Source organism: Diabrotica virgifera, chromosome 9 (genome assembly GCF_917563875.1).
Source record: "Diabrotica virgifera virgifera chromosome 9, PGI_DIABVI_V3a".
NCBI lineage: Eukaryota > Metazoa > Arthropoda > Insecta > Coleoptera > Chrysomelidae > Diabrotica > Diabrotica virgifera.
Genome location: NC_065451.1, coordinates 207,501,742 through 207,526,307, shown reverse-complemented (window position 1 = coordinate 207,526,307; position 24,566 = coordinate 207,501,742).

Sequence of the window (24,566 nt, the reverse complement as noted above, 5' to 3'; positions counted from 1 at the left end):
AAGCTTTTTTTAAACTATTTTTAAACGTTATAACGGGTTTTCCCCAAAAAGTGCTTAATTTTTTGGATATTTCACTTCGAAATATTCTAAAATTTGGTGAATATGAATATATTTTTAATTGGCTATAACTCTGGTTCTACGAGGTCCAGAGACCTAACGCGTACACCACTTTTTTACTTTTTTACATGCTATATTTTTGCTAGCAACGTTTCTTTCGATAACATACTTACTTTTTGAGTTATTTGCGAAAAACCGTCTAAAAATGTAGTTGTTTTGTTGAAAAATGAACATATTCACTCGCAAATAACTCGAAAAGTGTTGACTTGGCGAAAAAACTCTATAGAACAAAAGTTACTTAAAATTAGTCAGTTTATCCATTTCCGGACTTATTTTGGACATATATTTTTTCACCCCCAAGAGGGGTGAAAGTCACTCCCAGGGGAAAAGCACACATCGGCACAATATCACTTTTCTGTTTAACATGTTAGCTATGCGTATGCCAAATTTCATGTCAATCCAAGCGGTTCTTTAAAATTTAGAGCAAAATTCGTGAAAGAATGGACTAAAAATCAAACAAAAAATCATTAAGAAACGAATAGTAAGACCTAGACGGCAGCTGACGAAAGCACCACAAGACAAAACCAATCTGAATAGAGTTTCAGCAGAGTTAAAAGTGTTCAATAATCACGAAAACAATGAAATTCATTCTAATCTCAGACATCTTTCACCTACAGAAGCTATTTTCACTCTGGAAAGCAATCATGCAATAGAACGTCATCAATTTTCCAACTATCCAATCCGCACTGAAGATGGCACAAGGCCAAAAAGCAATAAAGAGAAATCCGAAATTTTCGCTGAATATTTAAAACGGTCTTCTAACCATTTCCTGCAGATGAATCTATATTAATATAGATAATGAAATCCAAATTTATCTAGAATCTCCCTATCAACTTAAAACTAACTAATTAAATAGGCTGTTTGAATATCTAGAAATTATTGGAATACATGATAAAGATCTGAGACTTTTACAACATCTATATTGGAATCAAGAAGCGTCTATTCTGGTAGATGGCAAAGAAACAGACAAAATATGCATTCAAAGAGGTGTCAGACAGGGTTGTGTGTTATCCCGAACTTTGTTTAACGTATACTCAGAAATTATTTTTAACGAAGCCTTGGAAGGACAATGTGGAGTTCGAATCGGGGGAGAAACTATTAACATCAGATATGCAGACGACACCGCTATCATGGCTGAAAGTATCGAAGATAGATCTTCAATTCTTTATAGAACGAGTCACTAGAGAATGCTCCAATAATGTACTTACCATAAATACAACAAAGACAAAGTTACTTGTGGTTAGTAAACAAGACGTCGGCCCTATGCAACTAATTGTCAGTAATGAACCAATAACAAAAGTTAACCATTTTAAATACCTAGGATGTTGGATAAACGAGACACTAAATCCGGATGAAGAAATTAAAACTCGTATAGAAATTGCAAGAGGAGCATTTATGAAACTTAGATCTATACTGAGCAACTCTCAGCTGAACTTACAACTAAGAATCAAGTTCCTAAAATGTTATGTGTAGCCTGTATTACTGTATGGATGTGAAACCTGGATCATGGAGTTTAACATGATGAACAAATTTGAAGCCTTAGAAACAATCAAGATGACAAAAAAGAGAAAACTTGAATATCTGGGGCACATAATGAGAGGTAGCAGATACAGGATACTGCAATTAATACTCAATGGCAAGATCAACGGAAAAAGAGTAATTGGTCGGAACAAATATTCATGGCTCCGAAACCTTCGTCAATGGACTGGCTTATCAGCAGATCAATTATTACATGCCACGCAAGATCGAGAACGCTATCGGCAAATTGTTATGGAAGTTACTCACGCCTAAAATTTAAGTACGGTACTTAAAGAAGAAGAAGATACTAGATTAAACCTCAAAAGTCCCCAGGGTATGACCTACATACTGTCAGATTCTTAAAGGAATTATGTAAAGGTTGTATCGTAATATCTTCGCATAATAAACATATAGTTGCTCCCGATTGTACTACTAATGAACCACCCTGTATATACTTGAGCTTGATTCAAAAAACACCCTTTTATTTTATTGTAGTTCACTGCCGTGATTTACCGAGGCTTTCTTAGGCATTATTTAGAACTCGAATCTACTCCCTTACACTTCATATTTCATCATTTTCCAGAAAACATACACGTTGAAGTTACAACCCCTCCAAAGTGACAAATAGTGTTCTTGTAAGCTGTCTCTAAGAGCTTTGTTTAGTACGAGCCTTGTCTTTTATGCGTCATCCATCTACTTAACTCGCTTTCTCTTTCTGCCCGTGTAATTACCCACGGTTTTTGTTGCGCGTGGTTTTACACGTTTTTATGTTTTGTTTACTTGTCTAGACTTACGCGAAATACACGTAGACCATTTTATCTAAGTCCAAAGGGACCGAGCAACAATAGAATGCGTACACTGGAGCTCGGTGTTGTAATGCACGATGGATTATACTTACAAAACATGGTTAACGAATGGAATGAATAATGTTGCGGTTTTTACAGCGATAAGTGGATTAAAGTTCGTTGCGGAATATGAGATAAGGAATTTTCAAAGCATTTTTTACATCAACAGACACAGGGTCGGGACAAATATACTTACATTTGATAAATATATAACATAGTGTATATATGGTTTTGTTTTTTACTTAATGTATTAGTCTTTATTTTAATTTAACCACTTAATTTATTAGTCTTTCCACTCATTCGTCAAATAATCTGGAGAAATCTACAGACACCGCGATCCCAGAAAGCGATAAAAAGTGGATCCATCGAGCGCTGTTTATTTGGGCTTCCATAAAGTTATTTATCAGGTAGTTACGTAACATTGCCCCCTCCTTAAGAGATGGTTCCTCTTGGAACCTGGTTGAAGTTCTGCAGCTCGATCAAACTTTTTCCTTCAAAAGACTGATGCCAACCCTTGTGCGTTTTTAATACTGGCAGGGATGGTATGGGCTAGTAAGTAGTCATCGAAAAGTGCCAGTAGATCTTGCTTTTCTTCAGTGATAACACCATGTCTTTCTTTTCCGGTACCTCTATAGGCCCCCATGAACTCCTCAAACGTAAGGTCAGGTACTTCTTGGACTTGGACTCGCGGTTTTACACGTTTTTATGTTTTGTTTACTTGTTCAGACTTACGCGAAATACACGTAGACCATTTTATCTGAGTCCAAAGGGACCGAGCAACAAAAGAATGCGTACACTGGAGCTCGGTGTTGTAATGCACGATGGATTATACTTACAAAACATGGTTAACGAATGGAATGAATAATGTTGCTTTTTACAGCGATAAGTGGATTAAAGTTCGTTGCAGAATATGAGATAAGGAATTTTCAAAGCATTTTTTACATCAGCAGACACAGGGTCGGGACAAATATACTTACATTTGATAAATATATAACATAGTGTATATATAGTTTTGTTTTTTACTTAATGTATTAGTCTTTATTTTAATTTAACCACTTAATTTATTAGTCTTTCCACCCGTTCGTCAAATAATCTGGAGAAATCTACAGACACCGCGATCCCAGAAAGCGATAAAAACTGGATCCATCGAGCGCTGTCTATTTGGGCTTCCATAAAGTTATTTATCAGGTAGTTACGTAACATTGCCCCCTCCTTAAGAGATGGTTCCTCTTGGAACCTGGTTGAAGTTCTGCAGCTCGATCAAACTTTTTCCTTCAAAAGACTGATGCCAACCCTTGTGCGTTTTTAATACTGGCAGGGATGGTATGGGCTAGTAAGTAGTCATCGAAAAGTGCCAGTAGATCTTGCTTTTCTTCAGTGATAACACCATGTCTTTCTTTTCCGGTACCTCTATAGGCCCCCATGAACTCCTCAAACGTAAGGTCAGGTACTTCTTGGACTTGGACTCGCGGTTTTACACGTTTTTATGTTTTGTTTACTTGTTCAGACTTACGCGAAATACACGTAGACCATTTTATCTGAGTCCAAAGGGACCGAGCAACAAAAGAATGAGTACACTGGAGCTCGGTGTTGTAATGCACGATGGATTATACTTACAAAACATGGTTAACGAATGGAATGAATAATGTTGCGGTTTTTACAGCGATAAGTGGATTAAAGTTCGTTGCAGAATATGAGATAAGGAATTTTCAAATCATTTTTTACATCAGCAGACACAGGATCGGGACAAATATACTTACATTTGATAAATATATAACATAGTGTATATATAGTTTTGTTTTTTACTTAATGTATTAGTCTTTATTTTAATTTAACCACTTAATTTATTAGTCTTTCCACCCGTTCGTCAAATAATCTGGAGAAATCTACAGACACCGCGATCCCAGAAAGCGATAAAAACTGGATCCATCGAGCGCTGTTTATTTGGGGTCCAATAAAGTTATTTATAGGGGCATTACCAGGTAGTTACGTAACATTGCCTCCTCCTTAAGAGATGATTCCTCTTGGAACCTGGTTGAAGTTCTTCAGCTCGATCAAACTTCTTCCTTCAAAAAACTGATGCCAACCCTTGTGCGTTTTTATACTGGCAGGGATGGTATGGGCTAGTAAGTAGTCATCGAAAAGTGCGAGTAGATCTTGCTTTTCTTCTTCAGCAACACCATGCCTTGCTTTACCGGTACCTCTATAGGCCCCCATGAACTCCTCAAACGTGAGGTCAGGTACTTCTTAGACTTGGACTCGCAGTTTTAGACGTTTTTTATGTTTTGTTTACTTATCTAGACTTACGCAAAGTAAACGTAGTCCATTTTATCTAAGTCTAGAGGGACCTAGCAACAATAGAATGCGTACACTGGAGCTCGGTGTTGTAATGTACGATGGATTATACTTACAAAACATGGTTAACGAATGGAATGAATAATGTTGCGGTTTTTATGGAAATAAGTGGATTAAAGTTTGTTGCAGAATATGAGATAAGGAATTTTCAAAGCATTTTTTACGTCAACATACACAGGGTCGGTAAAAGCATACATATATGATAGATATAATATAGTGTGTATATTGGTACGTTTTTTTACTTAGGGCCGGTTGTTCGAATGCTAATCAACAATGATCACTATCAAATATTTAATTACTGTCGCCAACTGTCAATGTCAACTTTTATTCGGTTGCTGAAAACAAATTGATTATAATTATGAGATTAGTTAATCAATTAACATAACAATTATTAACATAATTGATTAAGTAATTTCATAATTGTAATCAATAATTATGATTTCATCAACCCAATCAAAGTTGACATTGACAGTTGGTGACAGTAATTAAATATTTGATAATGATCATTGTTGATTAGCGTTCGAACAACCGGCCCTAAATGTACTAGTCTTTATTTTAATTTAACCACTTAATTTATTAGTCTTTCCACCCGTTCGTCAAATAATCTGGAGAAATCTACAGACACCGCGATCTCAGAAAGCGATAAAAACTGGATCCATCGAGCGCTGTCTATTTGGGCTCCCATAAAGTTATTTATCAGGTCATTATCAGGTAGTTACGTAACATTGCCCCCTCCTTAAGAGATGATTCCTCTTAGAATCTGGTTGAAGTTCTGCAGCTCGATCAAACTTCTTCCTTCAAAAGACTGATGCCAACCCTTGTTTGACAACCTTGACTGGTGCGTTTTTAATACTGGCTGAGATGGTATGGACCAGTGTGTAGTCATCGGAAAGTGCGAGTAAATCTTGATTTTCTTCAGTGATAACACCATGTCTTGCTTCACCGGTACCTACATAGGCCCCCATGAACTCCTCAAACGTGAGGTCAGGTACTTGTTGGACTTGGACTTGCGGTTTTACACGTTTTTATGTTTTGTCTACTTGTCTAGACTTACGCGAAATACACGTAGTCCATTTTATCTTCGCTTATTTAATTTCGCTTATTCCCCGTTAGAGGGCGTTCTATCCATACTGCGATGTAAATTATTTTAATTTATATCGACAATCTACGGTCGGAATGGTAAAAATCTGTCTTCCTTAGAGCCTCCTTGACAACAGGTAGATCTAGAAATATTGCTATCGGGGGATGGAGGAAGACAGATTTTAATCAAAACGAAACCGTAGATTTTCTTATTTTGTTAATGCCATACTCTGCATAGAGTACAAAGACTCGTTTCATATGGGCTCTCTGAACCGCAAAGTGGAATGTTTTCCTGGCGGTGCCTTTTGGTATGTTATACCTGGGTTAAGTAGAAAGCTTGAATTGAGTCGAAATTAATTTCCCATTTTATCTGAGTCCAAAGGGACCGAGCAACAATAGAATGCGTACACTGGAGCTCGGTGTTGTAATGCACGATGGATTATACTTACAAAACATGGTTAACGAATGAAATGAATAATGTTGCGGTTTTTACAGCGATAAGTGGATTAAAGTTCGTTGCAGAATATGAGATAAGGAATTTTCAAAGCATTTTTTACATCAGCAGACACAGGATCGGGACAAATATACTTACATTTGATAAATATATAACATAGTGTATATATGGTTTTGTTTTTTACTTAATGTATTAGTCTTTATTTTAATTTAACCACTTAATTTATTAGTCTTTCCACTCATTCGTCAAATAATCTGGAGAAATCTACAGACACCGCGATCCCAGAAAGCGATAAAAACTGGATCCATCGAGCGCTGTCTATTTGGGCTTCCATAAAGTTATTTATCAGGCAGTTACGTAACATTGCCCCCTCCTTAAGAGATGGTTCCTCTTGGAACCTGGTTGAAGTTCTGCAGCTCGATCAAACTTTTTCCTTCAAAAGACTGATGCCAACCCTTGTGCGTTTTTAATACTGGCAGGGATGGTATTTGCTAGTAAGTAGTCATCGAAAAGTGCCAGTAGATCTTGCTTTTCTTCAGTGATAACACCATGTCTTCCTTTTCCGGTACCTCTATAGGCCCCCATGAACTCCTCAAACGTAAGGTCAGGTACTTCTTGGACTTGGACTCGCGGTTTTACACGTTTTTATGTTTTGTTTACTTGTTCAGACTTACGCGAAATACACGTAGACCATTTTATCTGAGTCCAAAGGGACCGAGCAACAAAAGAATGCGTACACTGGAGCTCGGTGTTGTAATGCACGATGGATTATACTTACAAAACATGGTTAACGAATGGAATGAATAATGTTGCTTTTTACAGCGATAAGTGGATTAAAGTTCGTTGCAGAATATGAGGTAAGGAATTTTCAAAGCATTTTTTACATCAGCAGACACAGGGTCGGGACAAATATACTTACATTTGATAAATATATAACATAGTGTATATATAGTTTTGTTTTTTACTTAATGTATTAGTCTTTATTTTAATTTAACCACTTAATTTATTAGTCTTTCCACCCGTTCGTCAAATAATCTGGAGAAATCTACAGACACCGCGATCCCAGAAAGCGATAAAAACTGGATCCATCGAGCGCTGTCTATTTGGGCTCCCATAAAGTTATTTATCAGGTCATTATCAGGTAGTTACGTAACATTGCCCCCTCCTTAAGAGATGGTTCCTCTTGGAAACTGGTTGAAGTTCTGCAGCTCGATTAAACTTCTTCCTTCAAAAGACTGATGCCAACCCTTGTGCGATTTTAATACTGACAGGGATGGTATGAACCAGTGAGTAGTCATTGGAAAGTGCGAGTAGATCTTGATTCTCTTCATTGATAATATCGTGTCTTGCTTTACCGGTACCTATATAGGCCGCCATGAACTCCTCAAACGTGAGGTCAGGTACTTGTTGGACTTGGACTGGCGGTTTTACACGTTTTTATGTTTGGTTTACTTGTCTAGATTAACGTAATATACATGTAGTCATGTGCGCTAATGTCAGTGTCACTTAAAATCATAAAATTTAAAATACATAGTAAAGTATCACCCAAGGTATCATAGACATGCCATATTGTTTATCCTTGTTTAACTTATTGTGATTTCTATGGACAAGCAGCTTAATTTTGCGATATTATTTTCTATGGGTAAAAAGAGACCTAGTATAAAAAGTAATTCGTGAATAATTTCATGGATTCAGAAAAAGGTAGAGTAGAAGAACTATAGAATATTTAGCTAATAAAAAAAGGGCGCCAACCATTTTCGAAGCAAAAATATTAAAACAAAACAAAAATTAAGAAATTAATAAATTCAATAGAAATTGGAATAAAATAATTATTTAATAAATTAATAAAGATGTGACGTTTACAACTTTACAATATAAAATAAATACAATTTTGAAATTCACTGCTGGTTCTTTTGATAAATATGGTATTTCGTCTCGAGCAGCTGAAAATGTAACTATGTACATTTTGTCGAAACATATAAATCGTCCGAACACGTATAAATAAGACAAAATAAACAAAAATGTCTTGCACGTGAAAGAACTATCGAAGAACTTTGAAATGCACATAAATGCCAGAATTCTTTCTGACAGACGAACACACAGCCATCGTTACTTGTTTCAATTCTTCTCTTTTTCAGCTATATCCCATTCTACAAATTTATCCAATTGGCTACAGGGACGGCTTTTGATATTGGACATAAGCAAAACATTGCTCTAAGTGAAAGGGACAGAAAAGCTTTGTATGATCAATTAAGAGACATACTTAGATGTATTAATACATTTTCACTTATTTATTAACTGCATTCTAATTGAAAACACTTAATTTATTAGTGTTTATTTTTAATTTATTTACACACACAGTCATGAAGATACTGACTGAGCCCGTTTCATAAAAATTCTCTTATTTATACTATTTGATGCCGTTTCTAGAATTTTCGTTGGAAGCGACGAATGCTTCTAGCTTCTAGTCTTTTCGATCCTATTCGATGCGAACAAGTAGCTTGTTTCAGTCTACTAATGCTTCTAGCTTCTAGTCTTTTCGATCCTATTCGATGCGAACAAGTAGCTTGTTTCGCTGCTATTCCAAAGCGATATCCAAACGCAGGTAAAAACTTCGAGAAATGAGTGGAAGGTTCTTTACCGTTACAGGTGTGGCGTCAATGTTTATTGACTAGGTGGCCAGACAGTTAACTACGTAATAATATTATAATAGAGAAGTGTAAATTACTAGAGGTAATTTAAAAATAGAACCGATTGGTGAAATGAAAGCAATGCCACGCTAGATGTATCAATTTGTTCAGCGATTGTTACATTCGTCCGAAAGAGAAAAGCTCACCTTCTAAGAATGGATAATCACAGATCACCTAATAGTAGAACGCTTAGTGGAACGATAGTGGGACGTCGACCAGTAGAGAGACAGGGGCGTAACAGAGGCCCCCGCAGCATGAAGCTTGCGGGGGCCCCAATCGCTCAGGGGCCCCATCATATCGTCTGATATTAGGTAAACATCTGTTATTGTTATATTATTTTACGTTGTGTGTTTAAATTTAAAAACGTAAATTTCTCAATAGGCATGTTCGGCAAGTGAATCATCTCGCATCTATAAACTTAATCTTTTCCGGTCTTCCGAAACTTTTATAGTGACGACAATAAACTATAATGCTTTGTACGTGACTATTGAAAGCTTTGAGAATTGCAATTTGCCGAATTTTAGAACGATATTTCTAAATCTAGAAAAGGGCTTTCTCTTTACATTAAATGCAAAATTTTAGTATTTCGATACAATTATTATCGGTAGTAGGTTACAGAGGCGTAACAGAGGCCCACGCAGCATGGTCTATCAATATTGCGTCGTCTGCATAACAGAGTATTTTTACTTCTTTGTTTCCCACTCTGTATCCTCTTCCTTTGTTGATGCTGTTGAAGATTTCATTCATGATTAAATTGAAAAGAGAATTGGGCTTAATGAGTCCTCTGCCTTATTCCATTCCGCATGTCTATAGGTTCTGTAAGTTGTCCATCTATTCTACAGGAACTTCTCTATTATTAATTACTTTTTTATTAATACAGTCAAAACCGTTCATAACGAACTTCAGGGGACTGGTGGTTTTTGTACGTTGTAGCCAGTGTACTCTGTAAGCGGTTCTATCTGTTATAACGAACAGGTTGCTATAAACGATATTACACTAGTAGCAACAGTCAGTTCGTTGTAACTTTATGATGCAAAAATGTGTAACTTATAATATGTTATAACATATTACACATAACATTTAACATATGGATCTATTGTACTTACGTACTTAAATCTAAATATGTACATACATACATATAATAATATGAAGATATTGCAATGAGTAAAGGTAGTCAATAAACAATACTCATAATATAACGGGTTCTCAAAATCATTGTATTATAAAAATATGGGCATACATACACTATTTATTTTTAAAAAGATCAAATAATGTAAATTACACCATTGGGCCAAATTGTATCTATTGTCATTTAAATCATGCATTTGTTATAATTGTTTATTATATAGTATGTAAAAAGGTCATAATTAAAAAAAAAATGATGTTGTATCTCTCCGAGGTACAGATATATATGCTGTAACCAATATTTCAACTGCTAGTGTTCCAAGAAATATGTTTGCTTTAACCAATTTGTTCGTTATAAGCAATGTAAATGCTTTTTTTTTATGTCATTTTACGGGACCTACTATTTTGTTTGTTATATCCGATTGTATGTTATAGCCGGTGTCGTTGTAAACGATTTTGACTGTATACCTTTTCAAATGGATCTCCCAATCAAAAAATTTAAACCTAAAGAAATCCGAATGGTAATCATGGATGAAATCAATCCAAAAAAGGCTCCTGGATATGACCTCGTCACTGGAAAAATCCTGCAAAACGTAAATAAGAAAACAATCATGGCAATAACACATATATTTAATGCAATACTTACGTATGCACATTTTCCCAATCAGTGGAAAGTAGCAGAGATCATAATGTTACAAAAACCAGGAGAAGATCCCAAAGAACTGAACTCATATAGACCCATTAGTCTCTTACCTATATTATCTAAGCTATTTGAAAAAATGTTTCTACGTCGATTAGAAACAATAATAGAAGAAACAAGATTAATTTCAAAACACCAATTTGGTTTTCGTAGCAAACATGGAACAATAGAGCAAACACATCGTATAGTCAAACAAATCAGCAATGATCTAGAAAACAAGAGGTACTGTAGTGCAGCTTTTCTAGATATCAGCCAAGCATTCGACAAAGTGTGGCATACAGGACTCCTCCATAAGCTGAAGAAAAATCTTCCGTATCAATATCATTTAATTATAAAATCGTATCTGACAGATCGCTTTTCATTAGTAAAACAACAAGATGCTCGCTCAGAATTATTTAAAATAAAATCCGGTGTACCACAAGGTAGTGTACTTGGTCCCTTACTATACCTGATATTTACTGCTGACCTACTTACAACTAGATTGACAACAGTCGCAACATTCGCAGATGACACAGGTATTATCGCATCTCACACAGACCTCCAAAGAGCTTCGCATAACTTACAAGCCCAATTAAATAAAATAGAAAAATGGTTAAAAAAATGGAAACTAAAAGCTAATGAAACAAAATCGACCCACATGACATTTACCATGCGAAGAGAGAGCTGTCCACCAGTATACATAAACAACAAACAATTATTACAAGTAGATACAACCAAATACCTGGGCATACATCTAGATAAAAGACTAACATGGAGAAAACACATCTTCACCAAAAGAAAACAACTTGGTCTCAAACTTCAACAAACGTACTGGATTCTGGGTAGACATTCAAGACTGTCAATTAAAAATAAATTAGTGGTATACAAAGCCATACTTAAACCCACATGGACCTATGGCATACAGCTATGGGGCTCAGCCAGCAACTCTAACTTGGAAATCATACAACGTTTTCAAAATAAGGCATTAAGAACCATAGTAAACGCTCCATGGTACGTCCCCAACGCAATAATAGAGAGACCTGAAAGTTCCCAGCATCAAAGGAGAAATCAGCAAATACAGTGAAAAGTATGAAGAAAGACTTAGTGCGCATCCAAATGATTTCGCGAGTGAATTATTAAACATGGAGGGTGAAGTTCGCAGACTTAAGCGTTATAAACCAACTGACTTACCAAATAGATTTTAGATAAATTAGAACTATTTTAAGTTTTACTTTATTTTACTAGTAGTGCTATCTATACATTTGTTCATAATTTAGAAAGGAAAGTTTTCATTGGAATTCTTACCTACATGTCATAGCCTAAGAAAGTCATAACTTTAACTGATTGTTCCCAGCGGAACAGATTGTTAAATAAATTGGAGTAATAAAAAAAATAATGTTCCGGGCATATTTGAGAAGGAGCGTAAGTCAATTATAATTATTGAAGTTGTCACCTAACTTTATCTGCAAAAATCCGAATGCCACCTCTCACATCTACCTCAAAACAGATCCGCCCTGGTCTAATATAGTCGATAAAAAAAACTCCTTTAATTTTAATCCAACAATAATTTAACAGCTCGCAGGTATGTTGATTTAGTTGGTTCTAAAGCCTGTAGTTAGGCTCTGGAGAGGTGAAATGGGAAAAAATTTAATTTTCGTACAATGATAATGCGCCTCTACATACCAGCAGAGTGACTACAGACTTCCTTACAGCAGAGTATATTACTGTTCTGAAGTGGCCTGCTTGTTCACCTGACCTTAACCCTATAGAGCATTTGTGAGATATGCTTAAATGAAAAATTAAAGGTCGCCTTGATAATTTACAAAACACCGCACGGCTAGTAGAAGCTACTCTTGAAAAATGGAACAACCTACCATAACAAAATGTCATTTTTTACAGATTATTTCATATTGTAAAACATCTTTCAAAGATAGTTCTATCTAACGCCGACCCTGAGAGAGATTCTGACGTTTTCATCATGGCGAACATAGAAAGGAGAACAGTCAAACTTGTTTGTATTTTTTGTTAAATTCGATTTAGATAAACATCTCTCCTTCACTCACAACTTCAAATTAGGCTGCTCTCGCCTTGCACGGGATTCCGTTTCTCCGCTTCTATTACTCTAACAGCTCCTCTCGAACAAATTCAAATATAAATGGAAATATAGAATCCGTCGCAGGATTTTCGAATCAACGGCATAAATATAAACAATACTAGGACTAGTCTAGGGGCCAGTTAGGGGCCACGGCACCGTGGCCTTTTTAATTCTGATCGGTCCATTTGTAATAAAATATGATTGGTGGCTGGGATACTGTGCCTTTGGTCCCTTAATTACTTGTATTTCAATTTAACTACATTATACTTTATTTACTGTTATTCGAACTGTGAGTATAAACATCAACAATAGTAGCGACCTAGACCCACGGCCTGTCGCAATCACCTTTACCTTAATAAATACTAACTACAATAATTATATAGGTACATATTATATCACGGGAGGTCTACTTATATGTATACTGTTTAAACTATTGCTGAATCACGCACTACTTCGGTCACGGTCAATCGAGTTTATATTTGTTTGGATAATTGACTTTCAGTGAGGTTTAAGCATATTTTATACAGCTTCTTCTTCTTCTTTTTGTGTATAGATATGACTCTGTCTGTTTTTTCAATGTGCCTCTAGTAACTTGTCGTTCCATCGTTTTCGTGGTCTTCCCATTGATCGTCTTCCTATTGGGGAACCGTCTCTCGCTGTCCTGACTATCCTATTTGTTGTTAGTCGGCTTATGTGGTCATTCCATTCTATTCTTCTGTTTCTTACCCAGTTATTAATGTTATACACTTTGCATCTACGTCGTATATCTGTACTTCTAGCTCTGCCCCATAGAGTCTTACCATCGATTTTTCGAAGGGTTTTCATCTCCGCTGTTTCGAGCAATCTATTTGTCCTCTCTGTGTCGGGTCGTGTTTCTGCCGCGTATGTCATTATTGGTCTGATGACTGTCTTGTAAATTCTGCATTTCATTTCTTTTCCGATATTTTTATTTCTCCATATTGTATCATTCATTCAACCTGCGGCTCTGTTTGCTCTATTCACTTGATCTTCCACTTCTGTTTCGAGCCTTCCGTAGCTAGATAGTGTGATGCCTAGGTATTTAAACTCCATCACTTGTTCTATTATCTGACATTCCAGCTCCAATTTACATCTTATTGGATCTGTTTTATAACCATGCATTTTGTCTTTTGTGAGGAAATTAACGTGTTAAATTTTCTGGCGATTACCTATGTTGAATTGGTGCAGCATACGTTGTAAATCATCTTCACTTTGAGAGATTAGTATTGCATCGTCCGCATAGAAGATTATTTTAAGTTGTTTTTCTCCCATTTGGTATCCTTTTTTAGTTCTTACTTTTTTATTATTTCGTCCATTATCAGGTTGAACAATAAAGGACTCAAGGAATACCCCTGCCTTATCCCATTGCCGGCTTCAATTGGGTCAGTTAATTAATCGTCCACTTTTACTTTTATCGTGTTGTTCTGGTAGATGTTTTCGATCGTTTTAATTATTCCTGGAGGTACCTTTCTCGAGTATAACAAATGGATGACGTCCTTTAATGTGACTCTGTCAAATGCTTTCTTAAGGTCCACGAAACATAAATATGCCGGTTTGTTGTATTCCAACGATTTCTATTGAACTTGCCTCATTATAAATATAGCGTCAGTGTATGACCTTCACAATCTAAAACCTTGTTGTTCTTCTGCAACAGCGTATCGTAATATTACTACACATTCAAGTTTGTCCCTTTTTTTAAATTAACAGCAGTTCTTGTGTATATCCGTTAAGATATTTAATTAGAGTCATTTGAAAGAACGTTCTTTATTATTTTGTTTAATACTCGATTCAGAGTATAAAGTGATAGTGATTTAGATCGGTAAACTGTTTGATGCATTAGTGGAATAGATTCCTAGCATCGCCCAATGGCTTGACTAAGCCTTGGGTTTACAGTTTACTTTAATCGTTATCCACACTTACCTACTTCATCTTTCCTCGTTAGAGATTAGAGAGAGAGAGAGAGAGATTAGACAGTTAGATTTCAATATATTTATCAACCAGTTGGTGCGTTTTGATTCAGGATTCAATTCTCAGTTCCAGTCTTCCCACAAGCTTCTTTGCTAGTGGGTAGATCCAGAAATACATGTCAGACGATGGTATGAGACTAGAATTGAATCAAAACGCAACCTTTAAAGTTTATTCTTTAAAGTTTCCATGTGGCAAATTAACGACTTTACTTGCAGATCGGCCCCTGTCACGCCATTCAGTTTGTCTCACCAGGTTATGAAACTAAGTGAGCAGAAACTTTATACAAGAACGTGATGAAGTTCTGGAGGTTAATAAAACTAACAATCCCACAAATATTGACCGTTTTATTGATATAAACCAGCATTTTTTTTTGTAGTCGTAGAAGTAGGTTACAGATGCAATTATAATATTGAGAAAAATAACGTTCTTACACGAGGCAACACAATCCATTGTTCAATTGATGATATTAAACATATTGCCAACGCGAAGGAAAAAGTAGAATAAGACTGCTCTTGTTTTGGTTCACAAAGAAATGATTATTTAAATATTGAATGGGTTGCATATGTGAGTCCATATTAAATGTAGTAATGAAACACAGACTTACTCACAATCATTTAATTATACTTTGACGACCGGTTTCGATCTTTACATTATTCAGATCATCTTCAGGTCGGCGTTACAAGTAGTTAAATGATGCCGTTACAAGGGATGCGTTGCCACTTAGTTGTTATCATATTAATTCGTCCAACTTATGCTAATTGGTTTGCTGGTAGGGTTATACGGTAAACAGACATGTTACGCAGGTCAAAACAAAGTAAATTTTTTTGAATTTGGAAAGGATCCTGAAGGAAGATGCGTGCTGTGAAACAGGTGATGTCTTGTTAGAATGGAGAAAGACAATGCTCAAGTGGTTGTGTATTGAATGTAGCCAGGTATGAAATTCTTATTGTAGACACTTGTACAAATGTGATGGTCTTAGCTCGTAGATGTTTTACGATACGGGCAGAGGTCAAAGCATAGGAAATGACAAATAGGAAATTATTTTAATAATTAACTTGAATTATAATGTCTTGTTCCCGGTCATAATGTCTTGTTCCCGGTCAAATGACTAAGGGATGTCATAAATTTAATAAACTAGTAGGTGCCAGACACTTTGAAATCTATGAACTGCATAGAAATTATAAGAAAGAAAGCTAATTAAATGAAAAAGTAGTAAAAATTATCAAAAAGATTGGTTAAGAAACTGTAAAAGTAAATAATAAAAAGATCAGAAAAACCAGGGTTATTTTGTTTGAGCTATTGTTTAAAGGAATATGTTCAAAGAAAAGAAAAGATATTGGTAGGGTGTTGGCACTTACTTGAGAATATTTTTTAAAAATAAATAAATAAATTAACACATAACACACAGGATTAAAAAGCACAAAGACATAACAATAATTGATAAAAAATTGGAGGTAGCACTACATTTCCCCAATTCACTGAATATCTTATTTTTATTTCTTAAATTGAAGTTTGGTTTTTGTGTTATTAAGAGGGAATGAAACATTCCCTCTTAAACACCCTACCAATATCTTTTCTTTTCTTTGAACATATTCCTTTAAACAATAGCTCAAACAAAATAACCCTGGTTTTTCTGATCTTTTTATTATTTACTTTTACAGTTTCTTAACCAATCTTTTTGATAATTTTTACTATTTTTTAATTTAATTAGCTTTCTTTCTTATAATTTCTATGCAGTTCATAGATTTCAAAGTGTCTGGCACCTACTAGTTTATTAAATTTATGACATCCCTTAGTCATTTGACCGGGAACAAGACATTATGACCGGGAACAAGACATTATAATTCAAGTTAATTATTAAAATAATTTCCTATTTGTCATTTCCTATGCTTTGACCTCTGCCCGTATCGTAAAATATCTACGAGCTAAGACCATCACATTTGTACAAGTGTCTACAATAAGAATTTCATACCTGGCTACATTCAATACACAACCACTTGAGCATTGTCTTTCTCCATTCTAACAAGACATCACCTGTTTCACAGCACGCATCTTCCTTCAGGATCCTTTCCAAATTCAAAAAAATTTACTTTGTTTTGACCTGCGTAACATGTCTGTTTACCGTATAACCCTACCAGCAAACCAATTAGCATAAGTTTAACGAATTAATATGATAACAACTAAGTGGCAACGCATCCCTTGTAACGGCATCATTTAACTACTTGTAACGCCGACCTGAAGATGATCTGTATAATGTAGAGATCGAAACCGGTCGTCAAAGTATAATTAAATGATTGTGAGTAAGTCTGTGTTTCATTACTACATTTAAATGATTATTTATATACTCCTATTCTGAGTATTTGGAACTAATCTTTGTTGAAATTTTACCGTGCTGGACAGGCGGGTAGTGAGATGCACCCTTATAGATCTCCGTCGGCCTTCTTAGCTCCGGAAATTTGTTGACTTGCAAATTTTAGAAGTCGCACGAATGGTGTAACCAGAAGATTAGTTCTTCTAAAGTATTATTTTTAATATTGTTAATAATAAAAGTAAAACTTTCGTTCGCCTTTAGCGGATGCCGCCACGGCATCCATGTCAACATGATCTTTCGTTTGTGGATCGATGCTGGCGGCCCGAATTTTAGTGGTTCAGAGAGAATCAAATATGCGCTCTCTAAAGCATAGGCGTAACCAGGATAATCCTAAGGGGGGGTTACAACTACTGAAAGGTCTCCGAGGGGTATGGTGTTAAGCGTATAGAGCTCAAAGTACATCCCAATGGGGGGTTTAACCCCCAAAACCCCCCTGGTTACGCCTATGCTCTGAAGAAACTCTAACAAGAGTTGAAACTAGTTAGAGTGCTTTTGGCGCTCTCCGAACTAACTTAAATAAGACGGCTCTTGTTTAGGTTCACAACAAAATGATTATTTATTAAATTGACGTACATTATTTATATCACTACTTCTCTTAGGTCAGTACTTGGACACGAGCAGTGGCGACGCGTGACTTTTTCTAAAGTGTTACCAAAACCAGATATTAAATATATACCAGATATATTATATATTATCTATATATATAATGTATTTTATAAATATTTTTATATATACAGTGTTCCCATACATCAAAGTTTGTTCGACTAGACACCGTGAATTTTCAGCTTGCTATTAATCAACTTTTTTTTGGTACGCGCGATCCAGGTCTATTATAAAAATAGATGAAATAAAATTAAGAAATTAAAAATTTAAGAAATTATATAAAGTACATATCTACAAACTAAAAACATATTTGTTGTTTTTAGGTAAAATATGTATTATATCACCTTTATACTTTATTAAAAAATCCAAATTGTATAATTAGTATACTAATCAGTACATTCATTTGTCATTTTTAGCCTAAAATATTAAATAATTTTTATTTTATTGATTATACACTACAATGTACTGTATAATCAATATTATTATATGTCATATTATAATAATGTTGTTGTTAATTAATATATTTCGACAAGTAATTAAAATCGATTAATATGATTTATATAGGATAAAAAGGTATAGATATATTATCTGTATAATAAGCAAGTACAGTTACAAGTTATAAACTAATAATTAATAATGCATATTATGCAATAATCGAATCCAAAGGGCCGGTACGGTTAACTTACCGGAGTTTAATTGAGAAAATACCGGCCCTAAGAATAACAGACTTCATAAATGGAATTATAATTATTACCTATAATTATAATAATAATTAAAATTGCATTTATTAAGTCTGATATTCTTACGGTCGGTATTTTCTGTCCCGATAGACACCGGCCCTACCTAGCGTCACCAAATTAAAATTTGGTAACACCAATACGCGGTTTCAGAGCCATCGTCCCCGCAAAATTTTCAGAGACGATCCAGTCAAAGATCCTACTATCGTTGCCACTCACAGAAGTGGTAAACGGCACGGTAAGGGCACAGTATAATAAATATGGAACCTCTTTATACTGTGGTAAGGGCGTATTATAATAGCGTGCAACCGATTTTACATAAACTCGCTGATATTTTCGTGCGTCTAGTTGGCTATTTTACTGAATTAGGTAGATACTATTAACAAATATTTCTATTTTTAAAAAATATAAATGGAATTATTTCATAGTAGTCATAAAATATTTGTTTACAAATTTTAACTGTTACCAATGGTAACAATGGTTACATGGACGCTTCGCCAGTGGACACGAGATAACGTACATCGTGGGATAACCCAAACGGGCATACTCAAGCCTTTATTTTGGAATAAATAGGACAAAATTGTTCTTTCTATTTTCTCCGGACCTGCTTAAGTATTTTAAATTCAATGTCAGGTCGTGATACTTTAAAGAACTTGCTGAATATACAAGGTTACTATCGTTGCAAGGTAACACATTGTTTTAGTGTGTAAATACACTAATTTTAATAATTCTTCTACCAAGAAATTATATTGAATTGATCCATATTGAAATTATAATCTAATTGGCTATAATTTTGGTCCACGGTCCAATTATTAGGAAAATGCCGCGGTGATCTAGCTGGCCCCCTTACTATAAATGGAAATAAGTACAGAATCCTTGCCGGATTTTCGAATCAACGGCATAAATATAAACAATGCTAGAACGGTCATAGACAGATAAGGTTCGACAACTAGAGCATTTGTATTATATTTCGTGGATTTCTTTGGTGCATCCCCGAGATTCGATTTCCTGTTCTCGAGTTTCGAGTCGAGCTGATGATGTTACAAAGCGAGGTCGGTTATGTTTGAATATCTCACATTGTTTACTAGATTGGGTCCATATATTTTTTGTTCGAAATATCAGAAATATAAATATTTTGATTTAAATTATACAAACACGCTTATTATTTATGTTTATATATTTATAAAAGTACTGGCAATGTACGGTGGGGCCTACGCAGAAATGCACGGCACCTTAAGAAGAAGAAGAATAAAAGTTCTGTTATTTTTCTTAGATTATTATTAAAATTTTATTTAGTTAATTTGGTATGCTTGTATATTTTGTATATTTTGAATATTTTGTATATTTTGTTTATTTTGTATATTTTGTATATTTTGTATATTTTGTATATTTTGTATATTTTGTATATTTTGTATATTTTGTATATTTTGTATATTTTGTATATTTTGCATATTTTGTATATTTTGTATATTTTGTATATTTTGCATATTTTGTATATTTTGTATATTTTGAATATTTTGCATATTTTGTATATTTTGTATATTTTGTATATTTTGTATATTTTGTATATTTTCTATATTCTGTATATTTTGTATATTTTGAATATCTTGTATATTTTGTATATTTTGTATATTTTGTATATTTTGTATATTTTGTATATTTTGTATATTTTGTATATTTTGTATATTTTGTATATTTTGTATATTTTGTATATTTTGTATATTTTGTATATTTTGTATATTTATATATTTTGTATATTTTTATTCACCATTTCTCAGTGTCGAGTTACTCGACACTGGGGAGTAGGCAGATTGAGACCTCAGTGCCGTTTGACCATTCTCCTAGAGAACAAAACACTGGTACGTCGCGAGTGAGGGGAGTAGGCAGGTTGAGACCCGAACACGAACGGAACCATATCTCTCTTGATAATGGCTCCAAAATGGGTGCCGAAACGTCGCGTTATAAATTCTCAACGCGGTTCTTCCCGAGAACTTAGTAATTTTCATTTACCTGATATCGAAAATCTTTCCCAACATATACGTGTGTTATGACATGACATTTTATTGACGAAAACAATGCTTCTAGGTATATATCAAATGTGACATTTTCCAGTAACGAAAGTGTTTAATAAACGACTGTATAATATATAACGCTCCCCCTATCTACGTCTTTACGTTAATTACGCTAAAAACATGCAATATTCATTGTACGATGCTCTATCACGTTAGTCTTAAGACAAGAGATTGCCCTAGGGATATGTAAACTGAAACTATTCTCACCAGAATAGACTGCCGGGAAACGCCAATATCTTCATTGGAATTTGATTTGCATAACATACACAACATCGAATAAATAGGGGACTACAAGGGATTAGGAGACGATCAATGGCGTGCCTGAGGTGTACGCCTCTTTGTGAAATTAACTAATTGCTTAAACCCAGTGTTTAGAGGAACGGCCATGGCTAAAGTGCTCTTTAGGAAGAAATTAATAATGGTCTATGGTGAGGAAATTTTAATAGGGAACTTGCACTAAAAAATGTTTTTGCATAAAATTGTTAATTTATGTTTTAAAATGTTATATTCAAAATATTACGTCTTGACAATGAATAGTGTACGTACAACATCTGATCAAAGTTCCGCGCCTAAAATTTCCGTTTCAAACAACTTCAAAAGCGAGAGCTGGGGTCTGACGTCATAGGCCACTCGTATCGTTTGCCCGTTCGGTGGACTATTGTATTTAATGCAGTTTGCCCATAGATAAATAATATAGTAGTTGAAATATCTTGTTTTACTCTGTGGCAAAAATGATTTCTTATGTGACAGGCAAAATATTAACATTTTATCTCGGTTGACATGTATCATAAAGTTCTTTTTTATGAAATTACTTTTGTCGTTTATTGTGTTGAAGAACAAAGAAGAAACAAGTAACTTAAAAATAAACAAAACTTTTAGTAATAAAAGTAAGAGTAACTAAAAAGTATTGGTGCTACTATGGTATGCGGTCTACAGTCGGGTTTCTACTATAGCTTGCGGTCTACCGAGGGATGCGGTGTAAGTAGAAGCTGAGATGATAAAGATATTAACTTGTAAAATTCAATAATGATTCTTCTTATTTATGCGTATTATTAACTTTGTAAAGAAGGATTTTGTTGGCTATGTACACGTTCTATCGGTACGTCTGCTAATCACCATAATCTTTTCTCAGAAGGCTTTGAATACAATAATGAAAGGCTCCAGTAGGTACTAATAAACATTACAATAAAATATAATCTTTATTATAATGCAAACTACACCGTAATCTTTTCCAGCATATACGATTAGAGGTAGGTAGATCAAACCCACGGGGTAAACCTTATACTATAATATAATGGTACCAAACTATTGTTATAAACGGTTTAAACATGCTTATTAATAACTCTTACTTATTTGCCTTGACACCTCGCATTTCTCCAATAGAATAGCTTTCACTACTTTTTATAAAAGTTGCCACCATGAAGACATCAACGGTAGGTAAGTTGTCAGACTTACCCTCGTCCGTCATATTATGCGTTTTAAACTCTTTACAAAGTAGCACTCAACTTTATCAATTTCAGTTTAAAACTAAGCTGATTGGGGAACTACTTATTACAATATATAAGATGAACATAAATAATACCTAGGAATTTTCCATTAAAGACGATTAAAATGTAATATACCCGTGATACCTACCCTAATCGCGTTGTTTCCGACTGCTAGCCCGTGGCCCGTGACGTCGGACCAATAGAAGGACGTTCAAGAGCCTCCTAAGATATTTTAATTTTATAGCATTTTCAAAGCGTCGTAATTAGCGTACGGGTTAAAAATATTTGTTTTTTTCGCATGCAAGCGTTTTAAGATCATGTTACCTTATGTTTTTTAATATCATTTTAATATTTAAAAATTTATGCAAGTTCCCTATTGACCGTAGTGAGTTTTAAAGGTCCTTAATTTACAAGTCAAAGTTTTTAACTTAATAAAATATAAAATAATATTAAATTAAAAACTTTATTGGGACCATTTTCTGTTTACACCTCCGTGGCTTCTAAAAAGGCAAGCCAATCGGATACTGGAGCAAAAGAAGATGAGGGTATTTTATAATTTGCAATGCACATCTCATCTGTCCAGCGCGGAAAAATCCCAACGAAAATGGAATCCTATATACTCAGATAGGAGTAATGTTAGATAGATAGATACGTTTATTGACAATTTTTACATAGTAAACACTACATGTCATGTCACAATATAAAACAGTCACTTTTGTATACATAGGAAATAACTAAGAAATTATACAAGAACACATAGTACATATAACATATACAGTGAAAAACAGAAATATAAAAATATAAATAAAAACAATTAAGTTAGGTGTAATATAGTTTTCATAAAAACGACCACACTAGAAGCTCAAACAAGCAAATTCCTGTATACTATAGAAACAGTCTTCCAGCAGGAAGTGTTTTGCTAATTTATAAAATTGTTTAGAATTCATTGCCTTAATATCAATATTTTTGTTAAGGTTTAAAAAACAATTATACAGATTATAATCTCTTGTATTAAGTTGTGTAACACACAATCTGGAATATGGTATAATGATATGACTTTTGTTTCTTGTATTGTACTGATATTGATCAGCATGCGTTTTTACATCTTGTATATTATTATGAACAGTTAACAAAGTTTCAAATATATATATTGAAAGTAAAGGAAGCATTCCTTACTTTTTAAACAAGGGTTTACAGCTGGCGCGATATTCAGCTGAGTCAATAATTCTGATTGCTACTTTTTGAAAAGTGAACACTTTATATGCATGGCATAAATGCTAATAGAAATAAAAATAAATAACCATTTTCATCTGGTTGCAACACGAAGTCAAAGCCGTCTTATATTTCAGTTTGCTTAGAGAGCGTAACAAGCACTCTCACCGAACGGTTTCAAAACTCGTTAGTTTTTCATCAGAGAATGAATATTTATGTTATGGAGAAAGTACTTTGACAGCTTATTAAGTGAAGAATTTGACAGACAGCCTGTAGAGTCAACGGAGACAGTAGCAGCAATGGTCACCAAAATAACCAACGAGGAAGTGGCTCAAGCGCTTCAAAAAATAAAGAAAGGAAAAGCGGTAGGACCAGATTATATTCCTGGGGAAGTATGGAGAGCATTGGGAGAGACAGGAACAAGGTGGCTAGCAGGTCTATTTAATAGAATTATGGAAGTTGGATAAATGCCAGACGAATGGAGAAGCAGTATACTGGTACCTGTTTACAAAAACAAGGGAGATATACAACAATGTACAAATTACAGAGCTATAAAACTGCTTAGCCACACCATGAAAATATGGGAAAGAGTAATTGATAGACGGATACGTGAAGAGACCGAAATATCCGAGAATCAATTTGGCTTTATGCAGGGTAGATCAACAACAGATGCAATTTTCATTATAAGGCAGGTGATGGAAAAATACAGGAGTAAAGAAACAAACGCTCATGTCGTATTCATTGATCTTGAGAAAGCATATGATAGAGTTCCTCGAGAGATTCTGTGGTGGGCACTCAATAAGAAAGTAGTCCCTGGGGAATATGTTAAGATTGTGAGGGGTATGTATGAGGGAGTAACGACTAGTGTTAGGACAGGTGTGGGAGAGACTGATAAATTTCATGTGAAAGTAGGATTGCACCAAGGCTCTGTACTTAGTCCGTATTTATTCTCATTAGTTTTGGACCAGATAACAGCGAAACTACAGGGTAACATTCCATGGTACTTAATGTATGCTGATGATGTCGTGTTAGTAGGAAATAGTGAAAGAGACTTGGAACAAAAACTGGAACAGTGGAGACAAGCTCTGGAGGAAAAAGGTTTAAAACTTAGTAGGACAAAAACAGAGTATTTGGAATGTT